The sequence below is a fragment of the Triticum aestivum genome, chromosome 7D, assembly GCF_018294505.1.
Source record: "Triticum aestivum cultivar Chinese Spring chromosome 7D, IWGSC CS RefSeq v2.1, whole genome shotgun sequence".
In the NCBI taxonomy this organism is placed as follows: domain Eukaryota; kingdom Viridiplantae; phylum Streptophyta; class Magnoliopsida; order Poales; family Poaceae; genus Triticum; species Triticum aestivum.
In genome coordinates this window covers 185845523-185856529 of record NC_057814.1, presented here as the reverse complement: position 1 = coordinate 185856529, position 11007 = coordinate 185845523, and positions in this window count along the sequence as shown.

The following is an 11007-nucleotide window of genomic DNA, read 5'->3' as shown; positions in this document are numbered from 1 at the left end:
AGTGGAAGTACTTGTACATGGGTCATCATGGGAAGTAGTCATTCTCGCGACGGTAGTGGAAGTAGTGGTACACGTTCTGTAGATGTTCGGGTCGTCGATAGAGGTACTTGGTGAAATCCACGGGATCCGTAGTTGTACATGGTCTTCGCGTTGTAGTCTGACTTGGCGATTCCAAAACGTTCACCGGTAGTGGAAATTGGCGGTCTCGACGGTCGTCGTGGTACTTGTCAGTCTGCGAAGTCGATCTCGGGGTCTTGGCGTATTCATCGTGGTTAAATTTGCGTCCAGCAACAACAGCATCTGGAGGTGCAGAGGCAAGGAGGAGGCCAACGACGAGGCTCTCGGCAGCGAGGGCCAGCAGCAGAGCCACGGATGCGGAGTGAGTGAGAATAGCGGTGGCAGCGAGAACTTGGCACGCGGGCGAGGGACTTGGTGCACAGAGGAGGCCAGCGGGAGGAAGAACATCTCAAGCGCGCTCGGCGATGAACTTGCTGAAACCGGTCGCGGGAGGTCGCCGAGGTCCCGTTCCTGCCAGTCCAAAGCGGAGGCAGGCCGACGGACTTGGGGCTCGAGCAGCAGCAAGGAGGCGATGGAGCAGAGGCGTCCACGGAGTCTTCGATGTCGAGGCCGCCGACAGCAGAGGCTACGACGCGGCCGAGTTTCGGCCGTCAACAGCCCTGGTGGCCGGGACGGTCGATGGAGGAGGCGAACGGCGGGTCGGGGACGAGGCCGGAAGAGGAGCTGCAGAGGAGCGGCTGGAGATGGAAGGGGGCGCGACGGCGGGAGGAGAGGTGGCCGCGGCAGGGTCAGGAGAGGCCGGCGTGGTCGCGCGCGCAAGGCAGTAGCCTGCTTGGCAGCGGAGGACGAGGGCTAGCGGGAGCTTGAGGGATGGGGCGAAGGAGGTCGGCGGCGAGCAGAAAGTGCGGGTGTCGGGGCCATGGGGATCGGCACGAGGAAGAGAGCGAGAGGAGGGAGAGATGGGGATCGTGGACGAGGAGCGGCGCTACTCTCTCCCTGTCTCTCTCTGACGGCGCACGCACAGGAGGGAGGAAGGGATCGATGGGGGAGATGGGGATCGATGCAGGGAGGCTAGGGTTAAGAGCAGGTGTGGGAGGCTGGGCCTAGCAGATGGGCCTTAGGGAAAAATAGGATGGGCCGGCCTGGAGCAGCTCCATCTCTCTCTCTACCTCTTTTAAACATTCTAGCAGGAAAGAAATAGAGAGAAGAAAAGAAAGAGAGGGTTAGGGAAAGATGTTGGACCCACGGATAATTTCTCCGGACTCACAAAAATGTGCTTGTTCTGAGAAAATAGAAAAGGCCATGATTGAAATATTTGAATTCAAACTCATTTGATTTAAATACAAATGATTTGAATAGGAAGTGAGGGTTGGGAAGGTCCAAAAATGTTCGGATTTTTGGTGGAGCTCCGGAATATGATGAAAGAATATATGGCAAGATTGGAGACCAAGAATTAAGATAACAAAGGCATTGGGATTATTTGCAAGTGTGTTATGGAGATTTCCAAATTAAGAAATATTTAATATAGCTCCCTAATATTGGGAGGATATGTTATAAAGAGAAGGCACCATGTGCATTTCCCTCGATTTAAATGGATCGAAGATCCATGCAATTTATTTAGTTGAGTTTTGATGCAAAGATTAATGACATGATGGCATGATGACATGATGCAATGCAAAAATAAAAGAGCAAGCACCAAAAGGAACACACGGTGATCACGAAAATAAGGAAGTCTTCTGAAGCGTCGGTCTCGGGGCGTTACAACACTCCACCACTACAAGAGGATCTCGTCCCAAGATCTAGGATGGCACCAGAGAAAAGCGGAAGAGGAAGAGGTAAAACAAAGTGCTTCTTTGACAATTGAATGAAACCAAAGAACCTTGCGAGATTGAACGAGCGAAAAGAGAGAATACAAGGGAGATGAACGAGATTGAAAACACTCCGTTATCAAAGAGGAACAAGGAACATTGCGAGAACCTTTGTAGGTCGAAGAATATGAAACAAGAGCTTAACGGATCAAAAGGAATATGAAAGCACACCGGTAGAAAAGAGAAACAAGGAACACCATGTGAACCTTGGGGTTTGCAAAGCTATGAATGACGAGAACAATGGAAGAGAAGTACATGCAAGCACCCCGGTTGAAATGAGATGTACAAGGAACGATAATGATCAATTACGATAACGCTCCGGTTGGAAATGAAAAGAATAGAATTTGAACTTGGCAAAATGAAAGCACTTGGATGAAACTCTGGTTAGAAGAGGAATGATAGACACAACACTCCAGTTAAAACAAGATAAAGAAGGAATAAGAATGATATAATTTGGACAGCACTCCGACTGTAAATGGAAGGAATTGAACATGATCTTGACAAGATGAGAGGAAAACTCGATGAATTAACAACACAATGCCTCCGGAACTAAAGAAAGAATGGCACAAGGGGTAAGAAAGATTTCATACAACACTCCGGTTAAATGGATAAGCAAGAAAAGAATATGATCTTGGCAAAACGAGATGATGGGTCGAAGAAAACATCACAATGCCTTTGAAAGAAGGAATAGAAGATATATCATTGGAATAAAGGAATGGAGAAGAAAATGCCAACTTCTGCCACAAATGATCTTGGAAAGCACCCTTCCAAGAAGGTTAGAACGGAGTTGTTGGAAAATCAACAACGAAAAGAACAAGCTTGCTGAGGGCTTATGGAACACATCTATAAATTATGAGGTGACAACCCGCCACTAACGGAAACAGTTGATTGGATTGAGATCAACAAGGAGATGAAAAACTTCTTCACCGAGATGAGAAGGAGAAAATTGGATCATTGATAAGCACCACAAATAGCTACATTCCTTAGGGAAGGTTGTAGGTGAAATATAACCCAATATAACTCCAACAAAAAGATTGATTGGTTGAAAAGATCTCTTGAACGAACAGAAAAATGATGGATTTAAATATGTCACTCTTGAAAACTTGTGAATCATGAAGCGCGAAGGGAAATTATCAAAAATGACATAACACCAACTCAAAAGATAAGATAGAGAGAATTGCACTTCAGAATGCAAGATGAAGAATGCTTGAACTCCTCAAAACAGAACATGTGTTGAACACCATGTTTATTTTGGAGTATAGGTTGGCTGATCTTAATTCCGAGAGAAATCTTGAAGAACAATTGAAGAATGAAAGGAAACCTTGACGAACCACCATGTTGAGCCTTCGTGAGAACTCCGGTAATAAAAGGATGATAAAAAGAAAGATAAGTTGACAACACAAGGTGAAGCCTTGCAATGATTTAGATGGAGCTTCGGGATGATATAATCGATAAAACTTGGAACTCCGGAAAGAAAAGATGAACAACTTGGAACCGAGAATTTGATATCATGAACGGACTCCAGAAGAAGGAATTAATCACTTGGAGGAAACAAGAATAAGAATTACATTATGCGTATCCTTCACCCATTTAGATTGATGACAAGCAACGGATTTGGCATACTACTTATTCTCGTAGAAAGAATTAAGATAGATATAGCACAAACTTGAATAAGGTCTTCATCGAACCACCGGTAGGACTGAAACAATGAATAAATTTATACGATAACGAAGGAGAGAAATCTTGAACGAACCACCGTAAGAATCTGAAAATCAACGAAGATAAGATAAAGAAAACACCGGGAAGAATTAGAAAACGAATAAAGATACTTGACAGAATTTAGATACATGAGAACGAAGAGATCATGAACTGATTAGAGGATATTTGAATGATGCACCGGTAAGATTTGGAGAACGAGAGCTGAAAGCTTAGAACGAAGAAATCTTCTGAAATGATGGCCTTCGGAGAATCAAACTGAAAAGACTCATGAATAGCTCCGGATGGGTGAAAAGAATTCTCACAATCAAAAAGAATTATGAGAGGATGGCATCAAGCTATAACCATTAATCATGAAGAGAATGGAGCAAGATTTAAGAGAAACTCTTCTTCGGTCTTCAAATGTTGAGAATGACGATGAGAAACACCACCATGAATTGTTGAGGCACTCCAGAATGAAAATTAGAAATGTTGAACCAACGATTAAAAGAATTTGAAAACAACCTTGGAGAAGGCATATGACTGATGATAATTTATTCTTACGTCAAACTTTGCATTGAATTTGAGAATAACTCCGGAAAAATTAGAAGAGTCAGGTAAGATCCTGGAAAAAGACCTGTGGGTTAGGGCCCACTCAAAAGAAACACCGTTGAAATGATTTAAAAGAGAGATTGCGCTAGTTGAATTAAATGAGTTGAATGAGATAACAACCTCGAAATAGCTTGAACGGATTAGTAATGAAAACATGAATCTCCTGAGGCATCTTCAGCACTCCGGAACAATTGAATAGCACGCGAAGAATGATTAAGAGTTGCACCGGCATGAGAAAAACATTTGAAACATGGAAAGGAATATGACCAACATTGAAGGCTTGAAATTAGTCCACCGTAGAAGAAAAAGAATGAAGAATGATAAACTTGAAGAACATCTTCATGAGAACCACCGAGTAAGAACATTGATTGAAAAGAATGAAGGGACTTCACGTGAATAAAATGGATACTTGGTTACGACATATGATTCCTTGAAGGAAAAGGGTGGGAGGACGGGAAAAACAAAGGCACCTTGGGACGGATGAAACAAACACCGTTGAGAAAACTTAGAATTGATCTTGCGGATGTTGAAAAGATCGGATCCACTTGAAGAGAAGCACGCCGGTTGGAAAAGAATTAACATGACGACCTCGATGATCAAGAAGATTAGTATCCACATAGGAATATGAGAACACCGCTTAGAATAAGGTATGGAATCAACACTTGTCATTGAAGCAACTCGAATACCACAAATTAAAACAAAACAAAGGATTGGCTAAGGAAATAAGCCGGAACAAACATATGATAGAGATTTCGTCCGAAGTTTTCGTGGTGGGGCCCACACGGGCTCAATCGTACAGCACCATCATGTACAAGGCAGTGCACATGACATATGAAGCGTCCCCGAGTCGGCATAGCCAAGGACTCTTTAAGACACTACGAGACCACTTTAAAACTAACCGTGGAAAGGCGGACCACTAGACGTCGAACCCCAATCTCATATCATGCATCTGTCGGAAAGATATCCTAGGAGCTACTTGAATTCCCGCTTATAAACTCCCGAAACTTTTTGGTTATGCAATCTGGTGTTGGGGATACAGGGGACACAAAATATATCACCCAAACTAACAATACCTAGATCCAGCTGTATCCATCCATCAACACATAACCAAGAAACCTTCGGAAATCATTTACCTCAACCTTCGAAAAGCATCCGTTATACGAGTTATGGCAATACTCCCGAACTCCCGCCGCAGTACTGGGTGGCGTCGAGGTGATCTCACCAACAACTGCATAAAAGAGATTTTTGATGTCGGCGAAACTCAGGTATTCCAGAACTGCAACGATAAAATTGTGACGACAACACCTCGGAGCTCAACTCCCCGGGACACTGCCACAACCCCTAAATGTCAGGAGGCACCAAGAACAATGTTCTCGTCATAAAACCATCGAAACGATTCTAAGATACCCGCGTGATCCTAATTTTTTTTAGTGAAATTTGAGCAGAGGAAGATCAAAACATCTACGTCAGGAGACCTCACCAGAGCGACGAAGGGACTGAGGAGTAAAAAGAATCCTACTCTCCGATATATATAATCCTAAGACTCAAAACATTTTTGTTCTAGACTCAACAACGTCAGCGATTCGATCAAGCAGGGGGCTCATAAGTCGGGGATGGCTCTGATACCAACTTGTAACACCCACGATGCGGCTATATCTCCCACGTGTCGAGGCACGACTTAGAGGCATAACCGCATTGTGGTTTTGTCACAAGAAGGGTCATCTTCACACAATCCCATGTAATGAACAAGAATGGGATAGAGAGTTGGCTTACAATTGCCACTTCACACAATACATAAATAAAACATACATCAATCAGAGTACACACATAGGTCTGACTACGGAACCAAAATAAAAGAAGACAACCCCAAATGCTAGATCCCTGATCGTCCCAACTGGGCTCCACTACTGATCAACAAGAAACGAAACAACACAACGAACAAGAGCTTCATCGAACTCCCACTTGAGCTCGGTTGCATCACCTGCACTAGTTTCGTCGGCACCTGCAACTGTTTTGGAAGTATCGGTGAGTCACGAGGACTCAGCAATCTCACACCCGCGAGATCAAGACTATTTAAGCTTATGGGTAGGAAAGTGGGTAGTGAGGTGGAGCTGCAGCAAGCACTAACATATATGGTGGCTAACATACGCAAATAAGAGCGAGAAGAGAAGCAACGGAACGGTCGTCAACTAGTAATGATCAAGAAGTGATCCTGAACTCCTACTTACGTCAAACATAACCCAAAAGCCGTGTTCACTTCCCGGACTCCGCCGAAAGAGACCATCACGGCTACACACGCGGTTGATGCGTTTTAATTAAGTCGAGTGTCAAGTTCTCTACAACCGGATATTAACAAATTCCCATATGCCACATAACCGCGGGCACGGCTCTCGAAAGTTTATACCCTGCAGGGGTGTCCCAACTTAGCCCATTATAAGCTCTCACGGTCAACGAAGGATAAAGCTTCTCCCAGGAAGACCCGATCAGTCTCGGAATCCCGGTTACAAGACATTTTGACAATGGTAAAACAACTCCAGCAAAGCCGTCCGATGTGCCGACAAATCCCGATAGGTGCTGCACATATCTCGTTCTCAGGGCACACCGGATGAACACTACGTACAACTAAAACCAGCCCTCAAGTTTCCCCGAGGTGGCGCTGCAAGTGGCTCTAGTTTGGACCAACACTCCGAGGAGCACTGGCCCGGGGGGTAAAATAAGATGACCCTCGGGAGCGCGACTCCCAAGGGAAAAAGGCTAGGTGAGGCAAAAGTAAAACCAAGGTTGGGCCTTGCTGGAGGAGTTTTATTCAAAGCGAACTGTCAAGGGGGTCCCATAAATCACCCAACCGCGTAAGGGGCGCAAAATCAAGGAACATAACACCGGTATGACAGAAACTAGGGCGGCAAGAGTGGAACAAAAATACCAGGCATAAGGCCGAGCCTTCCACCCTTTACCAAGTATATAGATGCATTAATAATATAAGAGATATTGTGATATCCCAACATAAACATAATCCAACATGGAGCAATCTTCATCTTCACCTGCACCTAGCAACGCTATTAGAGGGGCTGAGCAAAAGCGGTAACATAGCCAAACAACGGTTTGCTAGGAAGGGTGACAAAGGTTAGAGGTTCATGGCAATTTGGGAGGCTTGATAAGCAAGTGGTAGGTAGCGCGACATAGCAATAGAGCGAACAACTAGCAAGCAAAGATAGAAGTGATTTCGATGGTATGGTCATCTTACCTGAAATCCCGGCAGGAAGAAGAACGAGTCCATGAAGAAGACAAACGGACGTGGTCGAACGAATCCTCACAACTCCGGAACGAAACCGAAGCTAACGGGAGAAGCAACCCGGAAACAAACAAACAACATAGTAAACAACCACCACATACACATGGCATGATGCACAAACAAATATGATGCATGTCCGGTTTAAAGAGGCATGGCATGGCAAAGTGCACAAACGAAACTACAAGTTAAGTGGAGCTCAATATGCAATGAGTTGCATATTGATGAAACACCACATCAATTGTTTAGTTCTCTCGGTTATGTACCCAACAAAATTAAATGTTGATTAACATGGCAACAGGTGAAGCATAAGTAAACTAACTATCTAGGCAATTTAAATGAGGCCGGAACAACAAACAACAATTCCGATAAATCCTCATGTCATTTAGCAATTTTAATGCAAGCATCAATTGTAAACATTTAAATGTTGTTATCATGATGCGAATGACATATGCAAGTTTTTGAGCAATTTTATGAAAACGTGGACATGAGCATGTTATGAAGCATTTGACACCATGGTGGAAAGAAAAAGGGTGCCACGGCGGCGAATCCGAAAATGATGCCACGACAACATATCGATTCCAGTAACTCGATTGAGATACCGATGCGAAAGAGAAATGTGCGGATGTGTGGAACACGCAAGAGATGGTGGGGTGCTCCCGGTTACCGGGTTCCCACGGGTTAGTGGTATGGAAACGAGGAACGTGCAAAGACCTCTCTCGGACACGGTGCAAACACGAGCAGCTCATACAACACATGCATTCGGTCCACGGACGTCATCGCGGAGTTATACCTTAAAAGCGTGCATTTCGGGGCGGACGGGTTCGAAGTGGAAGTAGTTGTACATGGGTCATCATGGGAAGTAGTCATTCTGGCGACGGTAGTGGAAGTAGTGGTACACGTTCCGTAGATGTTCGGGTCATCGGTAAAGGTACTTGGTGAAATCCACGGGATCCGTAGTTGTACATGGTCTTCGCGTTGTAGTCTGACTTGGCGATTCCAAAACGTTCACCGGTAGTGGAAATTGGCGGTCTCGACGGTCGTCGTGGTACTTGTCAGTCCGCGAAGTCGATCTCGGGGTCTTGGCGTATTCATCGTGGTTAAAGTTGCGTCCGGCAACAACAGGATCCGGAGGTGCAGAGGCAAGGAGGAGGCCAACGACGAGGCTCTCGGCAGCGAGGGCCAGCAGCAGAGCCACGGATGCGGAGTGAGTGAGAATAGCGGTGGCAGCGAGAACTTGGCATGCGGGCGAGGGACTTGGCGCACAGAGGAGGCCAGCGGGAGGAAGAACATCTCAGGCGCGCTCGGCGACGAACTTGCTGAAACCGGTCGCGGGAGGTCGCCGAGGTCCCGTTCCTGCCAGTCCAAAGCGGAGGCAGGCCGACGGACTTGGGGCTCGGGCAGCAGCAAAGATGCGATGGAGCAGAGGCGTCCACGGGGTCTTCGAGGTCGAGGCCGCCGACAGCAGAGGCTACGACGCGGCCGGGCTTCGGCCGTCAACAGCCCTGGTGGCCGGGACGGTCGATGGAGGAGGCGAACGGCGGGTCGGGGACGAGGCTGGAAGAGGAGCTGCAGAGGAGCGGCTGGAGATGGAAGGGGGCGCAACGGCGGTGAGGAGAGGTGGCCGCGGCAGGGTCAGGAGAGGCCGGCGTGGTCGCGCGTGCAAGGCAGTAGCCTGCTTGGCAGCGGAGGACGAGGGCTAGCGGGAGCTTGAGGGATGGGGCGAAGGAGGTCGGCAGCGAGCAGGAGGTGCGGGCTCGGGGCCATGGGGATCGGCACGAGGAAGAGAGCGAGAGGAGGGAGAGATGGGGATAGTGGACGAGGAGCGGCGCTACTCTCTCCCTGTCTCTCTCTGACGGCGCACGCATAGGAGGGAGGAAGGGATCGATGGGGGAGATGGGGATCGATGCAGGGAGGCTAGGGTTAAGAGCAGGTGTGGGAGGCTGGGCCTAGCAGATGGGCCTTAGGGAAAAAATAGGATGGGCCGGCCTGGAGCAGCTCCATCTCTCTCTCTACCTCTTTTAAACATTCTAGCAGGAAAGAAATAGAGAGAAGAAAAGAAAGAGAGGGTTAGGGAAAGATGTTGGACCCGCGGATAATTTCTCTGGACTCACAAAAATGTGCTTGTCCCGAGAAAATAGAAAAGGCCATGATTGAAAGATTTGAATTCAAACTCATTTGATTTAAATACAAATGATTTGAATAGGAAGTGGGGGTTGGGAAGGTCCAAAAATGTTCGGATTTCTGGTGGAGCTCCGGAATATGATGAAAGAATATATGGCAAGATTGGAGACCAAGAATTAAGATAACAATGGCATTGGGATTATTTGCAAGTGTGTTATGGAGATTTCCAAATTAAGAAATATTTAATATAGCTCCCTAATATTGGGAGGATATGTTATAAAGAGAAGTCACCATGTGCATTTCCCTCGATTTAAATGGATCGAAGATCCATGCAATTTATTTAGTTGAGTTTTGATGCAAAGATTAATGACATGATGGCATGATGACATGATGCAATGCAAAAATAAAAGAGCAAGCACCAAAAGGAACACACGGTGATCACGAAAATAAGGAAGTCTTCTGAAGCGTCGGTCTCGGGGCGTTACAAGCATGGTGGCTGAAGATCTATCTGCTCGTTGTCACCATCAATCTCCATGCGTGAAGCTAGTTGCGTTTGATTGTGTGGACAGTGGGAGGAAGTTTCTGGCATGTGCAGAGAAGGTTAGACCCTCTTTCGGTGTTACAAATCATTTGTTAGATGTGATTCAGACACTGTCACGTTCCCAACCCATTCATACCACACCTTCAACCAAACGCATCCTAAGACAGTGTCACAGTTTGTACCTAGTATCTTAAATTGTTGCCATCTCATCAGCAGTGCCATTAGAAAATTATTTGGCACCGCTTCAGCAGTTTGTGCAGCCAACTTTGGTCCACACATCCGAGCAGCCAAGCAGTAAAATACTAAATCTTTATGGCACGAAGGAACTGGGCATCGGAGCAACTACGTGCTCCGGAGTCTGGGTCCCTGATTTTTTTTCCGCTGCATCAGCTCGCCAGTGCAGGGCACCGGTGCGAGATGTAGCAACAGTTGTCTTTACCCCAGTTTTGGCATACATAGTGGACGGCCTTAGTGCTATTAGTTATATGTTACTAAATTTGTGCATGTACACACCTGTTAGTATCAATTTGTTGTCATCCAAATACTGTCGCTATGCTGTTGCAGTTATATTTACCTTCCTCATAAAATGTTCAATTTGTTATTTATTGTACATGAGTAAGAACTTGTAGCGTCGTTGTAGTCAATTATAGCTTCTGATGTTCCAGAATTTGGTTGTTGTCTCAGTACCAATTATTTCATTTGCACATTGATCTTTTTGAGAAGATATGTCATAATTAACATGTTTCTTTAGTTTTTCAAAATAAGCATTGGTGATTTTCTATGTTGCTATAAACCCATTTCCCCTACAATTGTTACAGATCTAGTTCTAAATATTATAGGATGAACGGAAGTGTTCTTAC